The following is a 22704-nucleotide window of genomic DNA, read 5'->3' as shown; positions in this document are numbered from 1 at the left end:
GGCCGGTTTTACCCAGACACTAGAATACAGTTTTAAGCCAACTGAAAGGCAACAGCTATTAGTGAGGACAGGGATGAAGCTGGAAATGGCATCAAAGCCTCCGTGTACGTCCACTCAGTCTGCACCACACATCAGCATCCCATCATAAATTTAGGATATGTGAGAAGTTCTGATCATGAAATTTATGCAGAAGAGAAAAGTTGAAGATAGGGGACCTCCAAACAGTTTAGCAAACCCCTTCAATTTTAGTTGATCATTTCATTTCTAATTTTTCATATATATATATTTAAAAATGGATAATTAATCACAGGTCTCCCATGTGACATATCATTTGACCCCAAAACAGGCAAGACCTATGACACACAAGGACAATGAAACATGAGATAATGAATCCATCAGGAAGTTCTCCTAGTAATAGCTCAATAGAACAGAGTAATTTGCTGCCTTGTTGCATTTCTTTTTTAAAACAGAGGCTGGATGTCCATTTGTTAGAAGCATGCATTCCTGCATGGCAGGGGCTAGATTGGCCCTTGTGGTCTCTTCCAACTCAATTATTAATATTTATCAACAAGCTCAACTGCTGCACTCATTGTTGCAATGGATCTCAGAGAGGAAAACTTCATTGCAAATTATGCAGTATGAGTTGTTTGCCTTCAGTTCTCCCTCTGCCTAGATCATCTTGGTGTCAGGCTTTGAAAAGTGGCACTAAGAGATCATGCCATTACAGGCATGCCACAGCATGAAAGATATTGAAAAGAAGATAGATATGTTTACACAGTTCATTGCAGATGTTCAGTCTCTCAGTTCCTGCATTCCTAACAAACAGGTTTTGCAGAAAAAAACTAGAGTATATAGAAACATCAACCTTTATATTGGCTATGTGCATATGTATGTATGTATGTATGTATGTATGTAACATATATGTGTTATAAATTTTGATCCTGCCAGGAACCTAATCACTACTGGTTAGAGCTCAGCTACATATTATACATATTAGAGATAAACATATGGAAGGAAATTCTGAGAGCTAAATTCATCCCTGTAAAACAATATCAACAGGAGACATTGTGGAGAGAGAGCTATGATAGGCAAGTTAAAGATTAATCTCACACCTGAACTTGCCCACAAATAACATAAGACTTAATTTATTTCATTATTGTGTGCAAACATGATAGAAGGTTTTTTGTATTTGGAGAGTTTTGGGGTAGGAATTTCACCCTCGAACTCCACAGTCAAAATGCTCCTTCTTCTCTTACCCAACGGTGAAAAACATTGTGGCAGTTAATAATTTATCGAGGAAACTTGCAAATATCCTTTGCCTCCCTAACAGTCACACATTTTGCTTCACCTCTTCAAATTTTAACTTTCATGTAGTGAAAGTTTTATGGAAATGGTGGAAAGCACTAAAATATACATACTTTCTTAGGATGCTTAAGTCCTTGTGTTGGGTAGCGTTTCCTTTAAATATGTTTTGGTTTTATAATAATACTCTAATTACTGTTCTGCTCCAAACCACCTCTCAAATGCATCAAGTATCTACATACACAGAAAAAAATAGGATTTGGTCACTAATCTCTCAACACACTCCAATCAGCTGGTTGCATTTGGAATGGATCCTGAACTAGATGCTAGCATTCTGTTGAGAGATTAATCATCATTTTTCTGCACAGGCAAATAAAGACATGCCTTAGTCAACAAAGCTCCTGATGGTGAAGTATTGTTTTAAAATATTTTTAAATGTCTGCTCAGCCCTCTCTCCTTTGTCTTTTTAGCAGCTTCAACACTGGGAGACTGGTGAAGAGGCCTGGAAAAAACACAAAGATTCAGTGTCAAGTAGCAGTAGTGTATCTGCAGTCAACATTGCAATAAAGTTTGTTCTAGAAAAAATGAGATTCTTTCCTGTAGCTCCAGCTGATCCTATTATTATTATTATTATTATTATTATTATTATTATTATTATTATTATACTATATAACATAGGAGCCCCGGTGGCGAAGTGTGTTAAAGCACTGAGCTGGAGACTGAAAGGTCCCAGGTTCAAACCCCAGGAGCGGCGTGAGCGGCCGCTGTTAGCTCCAGCTCCTGCCAACCTAGCAGTTCGAAAACATGCCAATGTGAGTAGATCAATAGGTACCGCTCCGGCGGGAAGGTAAGGGCGCTCCATGCAGTCATGCCGGCCACATGACCTTGGAGGTGTCTACGGACAACGCCGGCTCTTCGGCTTAGAAATGGAGATGAGCACCAACCCCCAGAGTCAGACATGACTGGACTTAACATCAGGGGAAACCTTTACCTTTTTACCTACTATGTAACATGATTTTTGTTCCTGGGTTATAAATGTCATTTCCTAATTGTCTATCATAAAAACATGGAAAAAGATCTATTAAACTGCAGCACATTTTCTGTAGTTTTTCAATGAATATCTCATCTAGTCTCAACCAATTCAACATATTATGACAGCCACAAAAATGAAGTTTCTGGGGTATAACAACTACTTTCAAAGTAAGTACCACATAATTAAAGAGAAATAATTTCAAACGAGGAATAGAAAAACTTTCAAATGTTGTTACATAGTGTTATTGTTGTTATTGTTGTTGTTGTTATTATTATATTAACCCACTTTTCTCTATAGAATATAGACTCGAAGCAGCTTACAGCAAAACCAACAATACAATTTAAAACCTAATGTATACAAATGTTAAAATAGAATTAAATATTAACAGTATTGTGATAGCACACTGAGGGAAAAGTAACTATATGTCTGGCTACTCAGTGGTTATCGGTTTACCCTTTGATTAGTACCTCAAAACCTTAAAGTAAACACTCTTGAAACTGGTTAAAGATAACCAAGAATATGTTTATTGAACAAAAGCAGTGTTAACCTCAGTCAGGATTATTGAATAGTGAATCAAATATAATAGATAACAGAATCAAAGCTTGTAGATAGAGCTCAATCACATTGGAAATAAACTCTTTACAGTATTTGAAATAGTATGAGGTAAAATATAAACTAATGATGATGAAATACAGAACCGATAATAGTAAAATGCTATAAGCTTTGTGGTATATTGGTAAATACAGAACTAAAAGTTATAGGGACTATGAGGTAAGTACTTTACTCTATTGATTACTATATGGTAAGCACTAGCTATAATAACTATATGGTAAGCACTCAAAGCTATGATGGTAAATACTGTAGGCTATAGTAACTATAAAGTAAGCACAAGCTGTGAGATAACTATAAGGTAAGTACTAGCTATGAGCTAACTATAAGGTAAGCACTAGGCTATATGGTAACTTGTCACGACCCAGGCTACAGAGCACCAATAACCATACGCAGAGGCCAGATTCTATCTAATATCTTTATTAAGGAAATATATGAGATTAATAAAAACAAATGTAAAAGTTAGTTCAGAAGCGGACCTTTCAGGAAAGGTCAAAATTAGTCCAAAAAAGCAATGTCCAATATGAAATATTATGGTCCAAAGTTGTAATCCAATAACCGAACACTCACTTTGCCAGGCAAAGTGAGGGGAATAGACCAGGTCCTTTAGTCCATAACTTGAAATAACTTGTTACTTGAAACAAGGCTTAAACGTGGAACAAGGTAGCTAGGAACAAGAACAAGGTCCGTGGAATAACTTGGTAAAATCCGTGGAACAAGGCAAGGATTGGTCCTGGGCAACAAGGCAAAGTCCGTAGGTAAACAAGGCTGGGAAGCAAGGCGAAGGCTGGAAAGCAGGGCAAGGCTTGGGCAGGAGCGAGGCTTGAATCGGAGCGCGCTGTCCAGACACAGCTCGCTCCGTAGGCTGACGAATTGACTCCGCGAAGTTACTACGCGGGTAAAACACCTATATAGAGTCTAACTTTCCCACCGAAGCAGTTCTCTGGGAATCAGAAACGAAAGCTAAACTCTGAGACCAGATGTTAGACTCCTTAAAGATTCTCACGAGAAGCAGTCTTAATTGGCTACATTCTTAGCTGCAATTCTCGCACTCCTGCGCGAAGCTGATTCCAAACTTCTCTGTTGTTTACAAAACTCCCGGCGCAAGAACACGGGAGAAGTAGGCTCTGGGCTTGTTTGACATACTTCTGGGAGACAACTTTCTTGCAGGTGCAAGGTTCCCAGATCTGCCTGGGAAAGATCTGGCTGAGAGGAATCCAGTTCTGACTGGGAAGGTAAAAAACCCAAGTTTTCTTCTTCATCAGGAATTACAATGTCCTGAGCAGGACTACAAGGCCCATGGGTCATCACACTATCCCCCTCCTCAAGGCCCCTCCCAAACTGGGGCCCTCTCCCCGAGGCGCGAGGTCGCGGCTTGGCGGGATAGGTCTGATGAAAGCGGCGGGTTAGATCAGGAGCATGGACTGTGGAGGCGTCTTCCCAAGAGCGTTCCTCAGGGCCAAAACCCACCCAGTCAATGAGATATTGTAGGCGGCGGCGATGAAAGCGAGAATCCAAAATGTCCTCAACCTCGAACTCCTCCTCCCCATTCATCAAAACAGGAGGGGGGGCCGGTTGGTCTGTATCAGGACGCACACCATCCGCCGGAAGGAGCAGGGAACGGTGAAACACTGGGTGAATGCGCATTGAACGCGGAAGTTGGAGTTTGAAAGTCACGGGGTTTAATTGCGCCACCACTGGATAGGGGCCAATGAAACGGGCATCTAATTTCCGGCAAGGGCGGTGGGAGGGCAGAAAGCGAGTGGACAGAAAAACCCGATCTCCTACCTTGATTTCGGGGCCCGGCTGGTGGTGTTTGTCAGCGTGGCGTTTATAGTCCTCCTTGGCTTGGTCCAGTTGCTGGAGCAAAAGTTGTTGCACCGCTGTGAGTTCCTGCAGCCAATCCTCTGCTGCGGGAACTTCTGAAGTTTCAATGACAGGGGGAAAGAAACGTGGATGGAAGCCGTAGTTTGCAAAGAACGGCGTTTCTTTTGTAGAAGCTTGAACTCCATTGTTGTAGGCAAACTCTGACAGTGGTAACAGAGAAGCCCAATTGTCCTGTTGGTAGTTTACATAACAGCGAAGATACTGCTCTAAAGTGGCATTGGTGCGCTCCGTTTGCCCATCTGTTTGGGGATGATGAGCTGAAGATAAGCGAGAGTCTATGCCCAATAGTTTTTGTAGTGCCTTCCAAAAACGAGAGGTGAATTGAGATCCACGGTCTGTGACTAAACTCTTGGGCAATCCATGTAGTCTGAAAACATGTTGAAGGAATAGATCCGCAGTCTCTTTGGCCGTGGGGAGGCCTTCGCAGGGAATGAAATGGGCTAACTTGGTGAAAAGGTCCACCACCACTAAGATCGTGGTGAATCCACAGGAAGGTGGTAGGTCAGTGATGAAATCCGCAGAAATTATTTCCCATGGGCGAGATGGGGTAGGAAGGGGGTGTAAAAGCCCTGAGGGCTTCTCCCTTCTTATCTTGGAGCGCTGACATACTGGGCAGGTGTTGACATATTTTTCCACATCCTTGCGGATCTTGGGCCACCAAAAATCCCTTAGGATCAGATGCATGGTTTTAAATAGTCCGAAGTGTCCTGCTGGTTTGCAGTCATGACACAGACGAAGCGCTTTTTCCCTGCCCGGTCCGGGTGGGATATAAACATGATTTCTATAGCAAAGCAGCCCATCTTTAAGCGAAAAGGGAAAATGCAGACCTTGGCGAAGTTGGTCCTGCGCCCAGGCATCTGCTTGCTGACTAGCCCTGATTTCTTGAGCACAGATGGGTCCTGGAGTAGAGGAAGTTGAACCAATGGAAATGGATTTGGTGTTCCCCACTGTGAGCGTGGCAAAGTTCTCGGGTTGTAATAGTTGGGATTCAAAGGTCTCCTTACGTCCTGCAGCGTATTCCGGTTTACGTGACAGGGCGTCTGCTTGCTTGGTCTGGGCTGGGGTCACGTAATGAATCTGGAAGTTGAAACGTTCGAAGAATAAAGCCCAACGTTGCTGCCTCTGATTCAGTTTGCGGGCAGTTCTTAGATGTTCTAGATTACGATGATCAGTGTGGACTTCAATGGGAAATTTGGCCCCTTCTAGCCAATGTCTCCAAGTTTCAAAGGCTGCCTTTATGGCCAGTAGTTCTTTTTCCCAAATGGTGTAATTCCTCTCTGGTGTGGTTAGTTGACGAGAGTAAAAGGCACAGGGATGGAGGTGATCTCCCACCGGTTGTAAGAGTACAGCCCCAATTGCCACATCAGAGGCGTCCGCTTGCACAACAAAAGGGGTTCCAGGATTTGGGTGCTGTAGAATTGGCTGGGACGTGAATAGTTTCTTTAGTTGCTGGAACCCGTTCTCTGCTTGATCAGTCCAGCGGAAAGGCTGTTTTCCACGGATGCAGCTAGTGATGGGGTCAGACCAGCGGGCAAAATCTGGAATGAACTTGCGGTAATAGTTCGCGAACCCCAAGAAACGCTGCACCTCTTTCTTGTTAGTTGGCGCCCGCCATTCCAATACTGCTGAAACCTTGGCTGGATCCATGGAAAGCCCTAGAGGCGAGATGCGGTAACCAAGGAAATCTACCTCTTGTAGATCAAAAGCGCATTTTTCCAGCTTGGCATAAAGTCCATGATCCCGCAATCGTTGTAACACCATTTTGACGTGGTTCTCATGTTCTGATTGTGATCTAGAAAACACCAAAAAATCGTCCAGGTAGATTATCAAGAACCTGTCTAGATAGTCCTGAAAAATGTCATTGACAAAATGCTGGAACGTTGCGGGAGCTCCGCATAATCCGAAATTCATAACTCGGGACTCGAATAATCCGAATTTGGTCTGGAAGGCGGTCTTCCACTCGTCCCCTTCTCTGATGCGAACTAAGTTGTAAGCCCCCCGAAGATCCAGTTTGGTGTAAACCTTGGCTCCTCGAAGCCGATCCAGTAGATCCGAGATTAAGGGCAGGGGATAGCTGTTCCGCTTGGTGATATTGTTCAATGCTCTGTAGTCCACCACCAAGCGTAGTTCCCCTGACTTCTTTTTCACAAACATCACTGGGGAGGCGGCTGGGGATTGAGAGGGTCTAATGAATCCCTTACGAAGGTTTGTCTCTATAAATTCCCTGAGAGCTTCTTGCTCTGGTTCAGTCAGAGAGTATAGATGCCCTCGCGGGATCGGGGCCCCCTCCACCAGGTCAATGGCACAGTCATAAGGTCTATGTGGGGGTAATTTCTCGGCTTCTTTTTCATTGAATACATCCCAATACTCGGAGTACTTCTTGGGCAGGGTGATGATGGGCTCGGTGTCTGTGGCATGGCAGACCTTGGCTACAAGGCAATGGTTTTGGCAGTACTGTGAAGCAAACTGCAGTTCTCTGTTGGACCAGGAGATGTTAGGGTCGTGGAGAGTCAGCCATGGAATTCCCAAAATCACAGGGAAATGGGGAACCTCGGTAACAAAGAAGGAAATCTCTTCCATATGTTCCCTTATCCACATCCTGGTGGGTTCCGACCACTGACTTACGGGGCCCGTCTTGAGGGGGCGGCCGTCTATGGCTTGCACCACACGGGCATTCTTGAAATCATGGTATTGTAATCCCAGAGAGTCGGCATACTCTCTATCAATGAAATTGTTGGTGGCTCCAGAGTCTATCATGGCGTGGATCATGACGGGTCCCCTTTTTGCTGACCATAAGGTGACCACGAGAAGGAACAGGACCCCAGTAGGCGGCTCTTGAATGGATTTTTTGACCGGGTTGGCGAGCCTCTCTACGCCCGGTCGTTGGCTTCCCCCGCCGGCTGTGTGCCAGTCGGCTCAGACGCCTTCGTCTCCGTGGAGGACGCCGCCGCAAGACGGGCGGCAGGCTTCCCTTTGGCTGGGCACTCTCTGGCGAAGTGGCCCCCGTTCCCGCAGTACCAACAGAGGTTTAAGCGTTGACGACGGGCCTTCTCGGCGGCATCTAGTCTGGGACGCACGTTGCCCAACTGCATCGGCACCTCCTCGCTTCCTCTGGGGTATGGGGTTGGTGGTGGGGGTCTCCACACTGGACGTGGCTGAACGCTGGCGGGAGCGGGGGGTTTTGCCCCGGCTCTACCGCTCTGGCCTCGAACCCACTGTTTCCTGTTGGCAATCATGACTTCAGCCCGTAAACATTGATCAATGAGCGCCTCGAGGGTCTGGGGAGGATCCACCTTGGAGATTTCTTCCAGCATTTCAAGGTTGAGACCCTCCCGGAATTGTCCTCTGAGGGCTACATCGTTCCAGCCGGTGTTGTGGGCCAGCACTCGGAACTCGGCTATATACTGAGACATAGGTCTGTCTCCTTGGAAAAGGCGGCGGAGTTTGTGACCGGCTGCCTCCAAATTGTCCTCGATTCCCCAAGTCTCCTTGAGGTGGTCCAAGAAGTGTTGCGCTGATCTTAGGTGTGGAGAGGCTTGGTCGAACAGTGCCGTCGCCCAGTTGGCCGCTGGCCCGTCTAGAAGACTGTAAACCCACGCCACTTTGATGTCTTCTTGGGGAAACTCGGCAGCACGGGCCTCTAGATAAGCTTGACATTGGCGACGGAAAACATGAACCTTGGAAGCTTCTCCAGTAAACTTGGTTGGCAACGCCATGGCCGGGAGGCGGATTCCGCGCTCCCGCAAACCCTTTATTTCTCCATCCTGGGCGTTGAGTCTGTCGCGGATGCGATCCACTTCGTCCTTGCTGATGGTGTAGCTCAGTGGCTGCCCACCGGGCACGGTTCCGGTAGACATTCTGGCCGAGGTTAATTGGTGCTTAGGGTTGGCGGAGTCAAACTGTCACGACCCAGGCTACAGAGCACCAATAACCATACGCAGAGGCCAGATTCTATCTAATATCTTTATTAAGGAAATATATGAGATTAATAAAAACAAATGTAAAAGTTAGTTCAGAAGCGGACCTTTCAGGAAAGGTCAAAATTAGTCCAAAAAAGCAATGTCCAATATGAAATATTATGGTCCAAAGTTGTAATCCAATAACCGAACACTCACTTTGCCAGGCAAAGTGAGGGGAATAGACCAGGTCCTTTAGTCCATAACTTGAAATAACTTGTTACTTGAAACAAGGCTTAAACGTGGAACAAGGTAGCTAGGAACAAGAACAAGGTCCGTGGAATAACTTGGTAAAATCCGTGGAACAAGGCAAGGATTGGTCCTGGGCAACAAGGCAAAGTCCGTAGGTAAACAAGGCTGGGAAGCAAGGCGAAGGCTGGAAAGCAGGGCAAGGCTTGGGCAGGAGCGAGGCTTGAATCGGAGCGCGCTGTCCAGACACAGCTCGCTCCGTAGGCTGACGAATTGACTCCGCGAAGTTACTACGCGGGTAAAACACCTATATAGAGTCTAACTTTCCCACCGAAGCAGTTCTCTGGGAATCAGAAACGAAAGCTAAACTCTGAGACCAGATGTTAGACTCCTTAAAGATTCTCACGAGAAGCAGTCTTAATTGGCTACATTCTTAGCTGCAATTCTCGCACTCCTGCGCGAAGCTGATTCCAAACTTCTCTGTTGTTTACAAAACTCCCGGCGCAAGAACACGGGAGAAGTAGGCTCTGGGCTTGTTTGACATACTTCTGGGAGACAACTTTCTTGCAGGTGCAAGGTTCCCAGATCTGCCTGGGAAAGATCTGGCTGAGAGGAATCCAGTTCTGACTGGGAAGGTAAAAAACCCAAGTTTTCTTCTTCATCAGGAATTACAATGTCCTGAGCAGGACTACAAGGCCCATGGGTCATCACATAACTATAAGGTAAGGTAAGCACAAGCTATGAGGTAAGTATTTATTTATTTATTTATTTACAGTATTTATATTCCGCCCTTCTCACCCCGAAGGGGACTCAGGGCGGATCACATTATACACACATAGGGCAAACATTCAATGCCCATAAACACATCAAACAGAGACTGAGACAGACGCAGAGGCAAGTTAACCTTCTTCTGAGGGGATGTTCGATTCTGGCCACAGGGGGGAGCAGCTGCTTCATCATCCACTCTGAAGGCACTTCCTCATTCCAGGTCGTAAATTAGTTAACCTTGCCTCCCCACTTTTTTTATAAGTGGTACCTTATTTCCTACTTGATAGATGCAACTATCTTTCAGGTTGCTAGGTCAGCAACGATCAGGGGCTATTTTTTATTTTTAATTGACGGGTGCTCACCCCACCACGGGCTGGTCTCGAATTCATGACCTCATGGTCAGTGATTTATTGCAGCTGCTCAACAGCCTGCGCCACAGCCCGGCCCCTGTAAGTAGGGTTGTTGTATGTTTTCTGGGCTGTATGGCCATGTTCTAGAAGTATTCTCTCCTGACGTTTCGCCCACATCTATGGCAGGCATCCTCAGAGGTTGTGAGGTAAGTACTTTTCTATATTGGTAAGCACTAGGCTATATGGTAACTATAAGGCAATTACAGAACTAAAGACTAAAGTAAAATTCTCTAATCTTTATGGTAAGCACACTAAGGCTTTAAAGTAAATACTTTAATCTATAATAGCTATAAGGTATGGTAAGCACATGATATAGATTGCCTGTTTGGTTTGCCAGGCCAAAAGAACCCAGACAATTTTTTTTGCCTAACTCTAAGAAGCTCTGATCTGGAATGAAAAAGGAGGGGAAAAGGCCTCTGACCCAAACCTACAGGGGAGTTTTAAACTCTACCCCTAAATAAGAGCAAATGGAACAGTCCACCCAAGAGCAGCCAAACCAGGAAAAGAGCAAAGGAGAGAAAAGCTAAGTAAGACATCACAAGTATTAAAATAAACAGTTAAAATCCTTAAAACTTATTAAAAACCTATTCATAGCTAAAACCACAGCACCCCCTGATTTGATCTTTAAAACACCCTTCTTTAAAAGCCTGCATGAATAAAAAGGCTTTAGCCTGCTGCTGGAAGTATAGCAGAAAGGGGGCCATTCCGGTTTCCCTGGGCAAGGATTTCCAGAGTCGAAGGGCAGCCACCAAGAGAGAAGGCCTGTTCTCCCATTTCCATCAACTGAGCTTGCGATTAAGTTGGGAATGAGAGAAGGGCCTTTCCTGAGAAACTCAGGGAGGGCAGATGTGGTCAGCAGATTGCCTGGACCTGAACTGTCTAGGGCTTTAAAGATCATAACCAGCACTTTGATTTGTGCCCAGAAACAAACTGGAAGCCAGTGGAGCTGCTGCAACAAAGATTTGTCAACTCCCTTTAGTCAGCAACCTGGCCACACCTCTTGGACCAGAGGAAATTTCCAAACACTCTTTGAAGCCAGCCCTGCTTAGAGCATGTTACTGTAATCCAAATGGGATATAACTAAGGCATGTACCACCATAGCCAGATCTAGCTGTGTGTGCCTACCTACAATGGGAAAGGTAAATATCACCTGCTTCCAGAATCTCTTAATAAGCATGAGTGAACAGCAAAACAGAAGGAAATTGAGAAAGCAGATAGGCCTGCCATCCCCCTAGCTATCTCCAACATGTTAAACATCATAGCTCTATAAGTTTAGCCATCCAAATATGTATTAAATCATAAGGAAAGTGGAGATTGGAGGTAGTTTGGAAGAAGACTCCAAAGGCAGGCTAGAAGGTTCACTTTTTTTTTTTTTTTTTTGCTTATGGAAGGCTTACATTTATTTCACATGAGAATAATGTTTACGGATTTATGTGAGTTTTCTGGGCTGTATAGCCATGTTCCAGATGGCCATAAAGCCTGGAAAACTCACAGCAACCCAATGATTCCGGCCGTGAAAGTCTTCGACAACAGAAAATGTTTATTTTGGATAAAACATTTCCTGGGATGTGTTCAACTGCTCTTTTTTGCGGTGCAGGAATTGTCCATCTTGTTAGTGCCTTTGTTAGTCAAATATTCCATTAAGGAAACAAACCTCACAAACCCATAAACTTTGTTAAATCAGGCACTTTTTTCCTTTTGCCCTAGCAGGGGCCCGGAATCTGGAGAATGGAGGCAATGACAAAAAAGGAAGCTACTGTACACTGAAATTGTCCATATCCCTTAGTATTTTCTATTTTTTTTAGTAACTCTCAGGGTTCAAAGGCTGAAGGCTTGTTTCTAGATAATCCTTTAAATGGAAATGTCCACATGTAAACCATGTGCTAACCAAATGTGTTTTTATTAAACATACAAGCCCCCTCCAAAGTTGGATTCTGAATTCAGGAACATTGTCCTTCTGGGGCACAAACTGTTACTCCACGCCCCCTCACCATGCAGACCCTTTTCCCCATGTCTTCCTTGCTTCCAGAATCCTATTTCCCAACCACCACTCAAGGGGTGCTTTGCTTGTGCTTTTACTGCATGGCAGAAGGGGGTTGGACTGGATGGCCCTGGGGTTGCTCCTATTACTATAACTATATCTATTACTATTACAACAACAACTACTACTATGGAGGCTAGATTGTCATCTGCCAAGGGCACTTTGTGCTTTTCCTGCATGGCAGAAGGGGGTTGGACTGGATGGTCCCTTGGGTCTTCCGCTGAAATACTGTTAAGTTTATGTTGGTTAAAATTGATCTTCATTTTCAATATTGTATTGCTCTTTCTTTTCTCTCTTTTTTTTGCACTACAAACAAGGTATGCGCAGTATGCATAGGAATTCATTCGTTGTTTTTTTTCAATTAGTTCACACAAACACTCTCTTTCTATCTGCCACTGGCCCAGCCCATCTGTCAAATTTTAAAACGCAATGCATCAAAAGGTTTGCCCATGCCTGATATATAATATAATAACATTTTTTGGGGCTCGATGATAAACCTTTGCTTCAAAAAAGGCTCTGCAGCTAAAAAAAGTTTGATAACCCCCGTTCTACACTGCCCTGTAATCCAAATCAATGCAGTTAATCCACATTCTGTAACTGGATTATAGGGCAGAGTACATCCAGCCTGAGAGTTGTCGTTGAAATGAATAACCCTCTCCCAGGCTCTGCCTCTTTCCATCTAAGACTGAAGTTATCAAAAACTTAAAAAACAACTTCATGACATTAAATTAACATGTTCATGAAACAGTAGCTGATAACATTTTTAAAAGTATGGCTTAACCAGATTTATGATTTGGACAACTTGTTTAATATTGTTAGCACAATATTTCATTGGACAGAACTAGGCTTCAGACTTAACACCCCATTAAAATGAATGTCAGAAATTCACACCTCAACTAGCACAGTCTGTCTGGAAAGCAGTGCATTTCTGTATGTGATAAAAGACAATATATTCCACACTTACTGAAAAATGCATTTATTTCAGGGCAATTGGATTTTGGAAAATAGGTGGGCTACTAGAAGCATTTGTGGGGAAACCTGGAACCCCAAGCCTGTTTGGTTTGTTTTGTTTTGTTTTGTTTCTGATTGTGAAACAAATTGTTAGCTGCCAATTCGACAATTCTATAATGTAAAAAATCTCTTTAGTCAAAATCATTAAGGCTGACAACCTTTAAATTACACTCTAGGTATTTTGCCCTTTGTTTTAGATGACAGATTTCTGTCAATAGTTGGTACATTTGGGGATCTGGTAAGGTAATTGGTTTTTTAATGTTTGTTAGAAGTAAATAGGTATCAAAACTTGTTTAAGGTGATTAGTATAAGATGGGAGTCTAGGTAATGCCTGCTCTCTGTGTTCATCTATTGCTATCTTTCTTCGGTCTATGTACTCAAGCCTTTTGCTTCTTTCTTACCTGCAAAGATCTCTTTCCTCTTCTCTCAAGATGTTGGTTTATTTTTTCCCCTTTGGGAAAGGAGTGTCTATGGTATGCCCTGCTTTTAGAGACTCTTCTAACCAGGTTTAGGTCAACTACTTTAGCCTTTCTCTTTCCTATTCTAAGATGGATTTGCTGAGGCAATAAGTCGAAGGTTCCTTTTGTATCTTACAAAAACTTTCTGAGTAATTATCTTATTTCTAACACAAGTTCATATTGTACTGCATTCTGCTTAATATATGTATCAAATGGTCCTAATATATTAATGAGAGTTGAAATATGAAGATGGACTTATCTGTCTTTGATGGAGATATAGATAGAAAAAAATTGAATTTCAGCAGCAGGTGTTGCTTACATAACTACCTGTTGTACACGCAATTCCCTTTTTTCCACAACCATTGAAGGTGCTGGAGCCTTGTCCCATATTTCACCTATTTGTGATTCCAATCCTGATTTCTGGATGGTAGAACATTAGTTCTGTAAAGGTATGTATACTATTTTGTGGTCATAAACAGCAAGTAGCTACTCAAGTGATATTCCTCTTTCTCTGTGACAGAAGGATGACTTTTGATTTCTTAGAAAACAAAATGTTCATAATCAGAAAATGATGAATTGTCTGCATCCCTTTGCCTCCAGCAAAGCAAATTCATATACCAATTCTGACTTCCTTTTCCTCCCTTTCCCTGATATCATTTTCAAACTATCTGTTTTGCCCCCTGCATGGCCAGCCTTATGCCACTGAAACTCAAATTTCCCCTGTTGTGTTTAGACCGTCAGTAACAGCCTTGCCATTATCCCACTACTTTCCATAGATCCTGTGGTGATATCCCTTTAAGGGATTATTACATTTCAGAGGAAGGACTCTGGAAAGTCAATGTAAGAGAGTGAAGCCAGATTGGAGGGAAAGAAGGAAACAAGAGCTAGAAGCATTTGGGAGCAGAGATGAGAGAATAAGATTGAGAGAAATTCTGGGGGAAATTACCACTCATTGTAAATAATTGCATTGAGCTAACAACCTTCAAATTACACTCTAGAAAACTGACAATAAATAAAACAACTGAGAAGATATTCTGAAATCTCAGTGAGATAGAACAATTCAAGTCTTATTTAGAAATCTATACACCTATAATATAATAGGGTGTCTTCATTAATGTGTGGATTCAGTGAGAGAGTCAACAATCGAGTAAGTAAGATCCTGAGTCCTATTTTGCAGAAGGCAACCCTGTGTTTTAAGGGATGTCAGAGGACACTGCATGATGGAAGCAATCCTTAATTCAAAGAGTGAACCAGTGTAAATCCAATATAAAAATAAAGAAGAATATAAAATAAGAAAAGACAGCAGGAGCCTTGAACTTGCACGTCCACATAAGGAACAAACTGAGCAAACATAGAGGTCATCCATATACAGCTTATGTTGGAGTATATTTTATTTCTTTTTGAACTGAACTGGACAACTCCAGATGTTGTTGGCCCACAACTCTCACATTCCTCACCATTGGCTTTGCTGGCTAGGGCTGTAATCTAACAACATCCGGATAACTGCCATTTGCCCGTCCCTAATTTATAGTGATTGTTTCCATGTTTGCATCTATGCATATAAATTAGTATATGCAGTTTTCATGAAATGCATTCTATATTTGCCCTCTGTTTTGGTGGTGCATTCCCTGGTTTTAATAACACTTTAGTGGCCACTCTACCCACTTAACACAGAAGGGTAAAGCTACACAGCTAGTACTCAAAAGACCCTGTTTGGATACTAATTCAGTATCCAAATGGGTAGCTTAAAGCTTCAGTTCAGTATGGATACAATTCTTCATTAATTCTATTATCAGAAGAATAAACAAGTACTTTTAACAATTTTCTACTTGGCAAGAACATTTTCAAAAAGTCTCATTTTCAAAAAATATCTGCAGTTCAGGAATTATTTAGCACAAAATTCACATTTTTTGCTGGAAATAGCATTTTCTTTACAGGAAATAATATTTTTGCTCAGATGTGATATACACAGATAATGCAATTTCTTGTGAAAAAATATTAGCTGTGATTAGATATGTATTCTTCACCAAATTTGCATGTGAACATTTTGTGTGTGCAGAAAAAAACAGTATTTCTGTGCATGGATATATTTTGCTGTACAGAAAAGACTGCTACCTGCACAAAAAAGACGTGGGTGAATTGTGTGCAGAAAAAAAGATTCTCATCAGTCCAGGATTCTCTTCCTCAGAGTTTCCTGACATTTAAAAAGAACATTCTTGAACATTTCTGAATATTTTCAAAAGTTATTTCTATCCTTAATAAAAAAAATGAAGGAAGACAGACACCCAAAGATACATTTTTTGGCATGGCACTGGGGAGGCATGGGGCTGTTGGGGCTTTGGAGTAGGCAGCAAGTGACGGCCTCCATAGGATGGGAGGGGATCATGGCCCCTTGATCCCTGAAGTTGTCTAATGCCCACCATTAGCCCAACAGATGATGGTTCTGTTAGAATTGATACCATATATCCCACCATTGTTTCATGCAAAACAAGCCAACAAAACTGAATTAAGGACAACGTATAGAGATGAAATGTATTTTTCCCTTTATGCTGTAATATTCCACCATCAGATTTGTTAAAGCTACTAGAGGCAGGTGGTAGGATAGTGCTTAGGATGGGAAGAGATCTTCTCGTAAAAGCAATCACCTTCAGTATCAGAAACAAAGCAGAAAATTGAACAGGATAGCTAGCTATTTTATTGCCCAAAGGCATTATTCATTTCCCTGACACATTATGTTTTTAATTAAAATTGCACATGAATTAATTAAAGCATTCATTCAGCCCCCTTTCCCCCCCTCATGGATGGATTGCTACCTTCCCAGTATTTGGGTAAAACACAACGGCTCAACAAATGGCTGCCTTTATCAGCCTAGACTTCAGCTGACAGACTGTCATGTTCTCTACACCTTTATCTCTCAGATGTTCTATTTTTTTTTCTTCAAAAATGCATCCTTCAGTGTAATTTTTATTCTTCTGCCACCAGCACCCTCCACTGGTTATTCAAGCTAAGGTTTATTAAGTAGATATTGTCAGGACTAGACAGAATGGCTTCATAAGAAAAGAAGCAGCTATTTATACCTTCACACACACAATTTCTGAAAGTATTTAAAAGACGATGTAAAAGGTTTTTTGCTGTATACCAAAGTGTAGCATTCATGAGTTCTGGTGGTGAATTTTGTAACAGAAGGTGTCTCCTATTGGCAGACTTTGATCCTGGGATCAAATTGGTGTTGTAAAAGGAAACGTCTATTTGGAACTGTTATATTACTTATATGGTTTAGAAGAAAAAGGACAACTGTCGCTACCACCACCACCACCAGTTGTTATAGAGCAGGCATGGGCAAACACAGGACCCTTTGGGCTCCTGGCCCTGGCCCCATCTGCTTCGGCCTCCCCTTCAGTATGCGGATGAAGTGGATCACCGCATCCCCAGGCTGAGAGAAGGGCTGAGGCAGAGACATGCCTCTGCCAAGTACTCTCTCTCGAGCAGTTGGCAGCAGCGTGTTTCTCTCCTTTCTCTGAGCCTGAGGAAGGTGGACCACTGCCTTCTCAGGGCCCAAAGAAGATTCAGGGAGAAAAACATGTGTTTATTTCCCTCTTCTGGGCCCAGGGAAGATGGGCTGCTGCCTTCCCAGGGCCCAGAACAGAAGTGTGCTTGACAGCCGCGTGTTTCTCTCCCTTCTTTGGGCCTGAGGAATGTGGGCCGCTACCTTCCTGGGCCTGCAGACAGACCCATCCCTTCCCTCTCCCGGCTCCAGCCCGCCCTTTCTGGCCCATGACCCCGCCTCTTCTGGCCCCACCCACACTCCCTCCCAGCCCAGCCCCTTGCAGCTGAGCCCACAAGGTGGCCCCAGGGCAAAAAAGTTTGCCCATGCCTGTTATAAAGGATACAGGGATGAGTTGCGAACCTGACATTTTACCTCAGTCACAAACTCACATGGAGAGTGAATTCAAAGTCTTCACCATTCAAACCATTATTAGTCTATTATGAAAAGGAAGCGCATTTTCAGTCCTGAATCTATTATTGTTGCAGGTTTGTTTGTTTTTTTACTATCAAGGAGGTGCAAAGATACCGAGTCCATTTTTTGCCTCATGTTCCAAATTAACTTTGATGATTTGGACTATTGTGCAACTTGACATGGCTGGAGGAGTTTTGCTGCTTTGTCTCAGGCAACACATGAGTTCACTGGAGGAAAGGTGACATAAAAATGTACCAAACAGTATGCAAGATATATATATTAAAATGTTTTGAAATAGTTTTGCACTTGTTGCCTTTCAATTAGCTATGTACAATAAGTTTCAACCTGCCACTACAACTGAGGCATCAGGACACATATGCATTACATTATTATAATAAGGACTTGGAAAGTAAAGGTATTATGTCAGGTCATCTGACCTAGCATTTTGATTGGTTTGTGAAAGGAGGTCTAATAAGATATATGTGGAGTTAAAGGAGCCAACCCATTGTATTTTACAACAATTTTGAGCCAAATTTGGGAGTTATGGGGAGAAAAAAACCATCTAGCAAAGTTGTTTATATTTTTGTGGGTCTGGTAACTTTGGAAAGTTTTCAGAGACCTAATATCATCATGAAACCAAAGGTTACACTTTGCTCACCCTTGCTCTGCCAGTTAAAAAGACACTGGACAGTTAGATGTAGTAATCAATTAATCAAACTGTGAGTTTCATACAGAGCCACCCTCGGAACATAAGCCGTAAGGCTTTTTGCATCTCAGATAAAAAACATATCCAAAACAGATTGCTTTTACAATAACTTTCCAAGTTTTTGAAACTCTTTCAACCTACATTGGCATCTCATAGTTTTAGTAGGTAGAGCTTCTTCCCAGACCATTGGGTTTGGAATTGTATGATGTATACTAACACTCAATAATCATTCACCAGTTCTCTTCAAAGTACCATATGAAAGCATCAATATATACAATTACTTAGGCTTCCCTCTGCCCACTTGTAGAACACAAGGCTTCAAGCTGATTTAAATGATTTTTGATGATTATTTTGTGAATGAGAAAGGGTTGTGCATCTTTCCATACACTGACATCTTTTGGTTTGCAAACCCCATAGTTACTGATAATTGGTTATGGTTGTTGAGGTTGATAACAGTTGTCATTCAAGCATCTGGAAGTTGTGTTGAGTCTTGCTATAGGGGCAAAGGCAGAGTATAAATGAATAAATCAAATGAATATTATTTTTATTGTTTATACTGTTTTAAATTAGTCATGTAGACTTTATTGTATGCTGCTTTCTGTGTTTTGATAAAGTGATGGATATGTATCTTCTAATAACAAAATGAAAATAAATTCTGCCAGGGTGGGTATGTTCAGCTTCCATTTCCCAAAACTGGGAAGGGCAGTTGAGTAGGTGTTAAATTAAGTTCTAGTAGGGACATCTCCATCCATGCTCTTTCCTGTATTCAAGAACTGCTTTGTCTTTAATCTTTATGCCTGAGAATTTTGATGCCCAAAGATTTAGTTTTGTTCCTAAACACAATTGTTTGAAATCTACCCTCTTCAGTGTTAAATGGCCATTCTCTCAGAACATATTTTGGAAATATAGACAAAGCAGACAGCTTGCACAGGAACATCTATGAGTAATTTACTCCTCCTCCACAGTCTCTCAGCCTCCACACCAACTCCACTAAGTCAATTTGGTTGAACTGAAGTCAATTGTGTAATAATCCAAACACTTTGCCTCAAATTGGTTGTGTATTAGACAGAGACGTTGTGCATATAAAGAAGAAATATTTCAGCAATGTCAATGCACAACCAAGTATAAATAGCTTCTCACATTGTCTGGAAATGTAATATCATTTCAGCTCCCTAAATTATTATAATTTCCATACAAGAAAAGCAGGATGAAAAAAAATATTCATGCATAATTTTCACCCTTTGAGGACCACTGTATCCAACCACAGATCTTTAGTATACTGACCTTAATTGTTAACACTTGCTGGAAACCACTTTTGAAAACAGCACTGATTTTCCTTAACAAGTAGCTTTTTTTTTTTGCACTACAATTCCTAGGAATTCAATGTCATCAAGGTCAAAAGGCATTGGGGACTGGGGAGCTATAGTCAAAGAGAAACATCTCCAAGCTGCACTACAAGATTCTTACTGAATTATTCAAGGGTTAATCCATATTTTTAAATTCTTCCATGCAGTGGGGCTTGCAGGTGGACCACTATTGCATGAAAGGTGCTCTGATTTCATATGATATGCACAGAGATCACAAGAATACTTTCCTCACAGCAGGTGCTATTAGGGAAACTGCTGCCAGCTTACATTTCAATACCTTGTCCTAAAGTTCACAACATCAAAAGATACAACACAAAATGAAAATGGAGGAGGCCTGGTCCCCTCTACTTTGTGGGGTTCCTCAGGGGGCCATTCTCTCCCCTCTGTTGTTTAACATCTATATGCGACCACTTGCTCAGCTGGTTCAAGATTTCGGGCTCGAGTGTTACCAATACACTGATGACACTCAACTTGTGTTGAAGATGGAAGGCCGACCGGACTCTGTACCAGATAATTTTCATCAGTGCTTTGAGGCCGTTACTGGATGGTTGCGTGCCAGCAGGTTGAGGGTGAATCCAGCAAAGACGGAGATCCTATGGCTGGGTCGACTGGGCAATGGGGATATCCAGTTGCCTAGCCTGGATGGCAAAGCACTACATCCGTCTTCACTGGCAAAGAGTCTGGGAGTCCTTTTGGACCCTCTGCTGACGTTGGAGGCCCAGGTCTCCACCGTTAGCAGAACCGCCTTTTTTCATTTTCGGCAGGCCAGACGGCTGGCCCCCTATCTGTCTAGGGATGACCTAGCTACGGTGATCCAGACTACGGTCATCTCAAGACTGGACTACTGTAACGCCCTCTACATTGGCCTTCCTATGTCGGTGATCTGGAAGCTCAAATTGGTACAAAATGCAGCTGCTCAGCTTCTTGCAGGAGTCCCGTTGAGATGCCACATAACACCAATATTACTGCAGCTGCACTGGTTACCAATTGAGCACCGGATCACTTTCAAAGTGATGGTACTTACCTTTAAGGTCTTACACGGTCTGGGGCCGATGTACCTGAGGGACCGCCTTACCCCCTACCAACCCCAGAGATCCCTCCATTCTGAGGACCAAGATCTATTGGAAGGAACCAATTGAATCACCCTTGGGAAGAAATTCTGTAGCCCAGGAGCAGCCATGTTCTCACCAGAGGAGTCTAGAAGGGAGGTGGGATGAAAAAAGGCCTGAACCAGAGGGAGAAATAGACTTTCAAATAGTCTGGATCTAAACTGTATAAGGCTTTATAGGTCCTGAGTTTGAATTGCTTGTTCCAGATTGGTTGCTTGTTTCGACAGAGAAGTGATGTTCTGCCAATTAGATTTGGAGTTGGCTTGTAAGATCTCAAATAAGGAACTGGAAAAGTTGATTTTGCAATATTCGTGGTGGCTGATGCCCCTTCTGCACTGCCATATAAATTCCAGTCTATCTGCTTTAAACTGGATTATATGGCAGTGCAGACTCCTATAACTCAGTTCAAAGCAGATAATATGGATTATCTGATTTGATAATCTGGATTATATGGCAGTGTAGAAAGGGCCTGAATGAATATCTGAATACTAGTTCATTTTCTTTTTCTTTTGAAATATCTGTGATGGCTAACCAGTGATATACCTGTGTATATCACTTCACCACCACCACCAGATATACCCTTCACCACCAGATATACCCTTCACCACCACCACCAAATCAGAAAAAGGCATTTGTGTCTGTACTTTTTTTCATGCACTATATTTCCTGAGAAATGCATGGGAGTTGTATGACATGGATGTTTTATAGTAAATGTAGATGATTTAAGCAAAAAACAGCTTTGATCCTGCTTAAAGACACTTGCTCTTCTCCATAGGCCTGCATGCTCACTGTTGGTTTCCATGGTTAAACGTAGTCGATTTACATATTGGCTTGCCAATTGTCTCCCTACAACTGCACTAAGTCAATGACATCATTTATTAGAGAGATAAATGAGAGCAATTAAGCATCATGACTGTAGCTGCTGAAACTTTCTGGAATGAAAGTGTTATTAAAATGATAAAGTGCCCAGCAGAATATAGTGAAGACATTTAATCTCTCAACTCTAGCTGGTCGAGTGACCTCTGGCGGCTCTCTTCAAAGGTATGCTGTTTCCACACACAGGTAGACAGACCCTGAGAACGAAATGGCAGTTAACAACTGATTGATGAACAGCCACCTGATTTTTAAGAGCAGTATTATTCAGAGTTAGGCAGGACAAGCGATAAACATTATCCTTTCATTCATATTTTTTAATGTATTCACTTTATAACCAGCTGAAATACTGATAAATTACATTTTCTGGAAAAAATAGTAGTGCCTTTTTGGCAGGCTAGGTTAGGCGGCTTCTTACAATATACTGCGTGTTTCTGTTCAGTCCATCATTCAAAACTGGGCTGAAGCTGCCTGAGTTTCGACTTGTTTTTGGAATGATGTTGCTTTCCTTACTCACAATTTTCAGGCAATGAATGGGATGCAATGCTAATAGTTCACCGATTCCATTAAAGGAACCAGGTGGGGATATTACTTATCTACCCATTGTCCCTTACACATCTTCTAACTCTGCTCTGGAAGATAAGGGAACATCCAGGACAGGTTTGCACCTGATGTCAAGTATTACAAGGGGGGAAGAAAGTTCTCTCATGTAAGTGGACATTCAGAAATCCAAAACTGGATTTATGCCTCTGTTGCTTACATATCAGACTGAAGTTAAACTTTGACATCATAGAGAAACAAGCCTCTTGTGCCTGGACCCACATCTTCCCAAAGCTTATATCAAACTCTTAAGGGTGATTAATGCAGACAAGAACTGCGATCTTCCTGAGTATGATGCCATATTTACACTGTCATTGTGCAAAATGGGATGTTCAGCAACCACAAAGTTGTGTGGAGAAGCAACTTAGAGAATTAAATAAGGAGAAAGTAAGAGACAGGGAGAGTTGGAGTAGTAATATTCTAAATG

General features: G+C 42.4%; 1 long non-coding RNA gene across 1 annotated transcript in view; it reads right to left on the bottom strand.

The window, feature by feature from the left end:
* Positions 1-1172: 1172 nt before the first annotated feature.
* The window catches only part of LOC103278513 (uncharacterized), a 133444-nt gene continuing 111912 nt past the window's right edge, over positions 1173-22704 (bottom strand). Inside the window, exon 4 of the long non-coding RNA XR_010005974.1 lies at positions 1173-1804. This is a non-coding gene — a long non-coding RNA (uncharacterized LOC103278513). The remainder of the gene's footprint in view (positions 1805-22704) is intronic.

Source organism: Anolis carolinensis, chromosome 4, assembly GCF_035594765.1.
Source record: "Anolis carolinensis isolate JA03-04 chromosome 4, rAnoCar3.1.pri, whole genome shotgun sequence".
Taxonomy (NCBI): Eukaryota; Metazoa; Chordata; class Lepidosauria; order Squamata; family Dactyloidae; genus Anolis; species Anolis carolinensis.
This window is presented reverse-complemented; position numbering and strand designations above follow the sequence as displayed.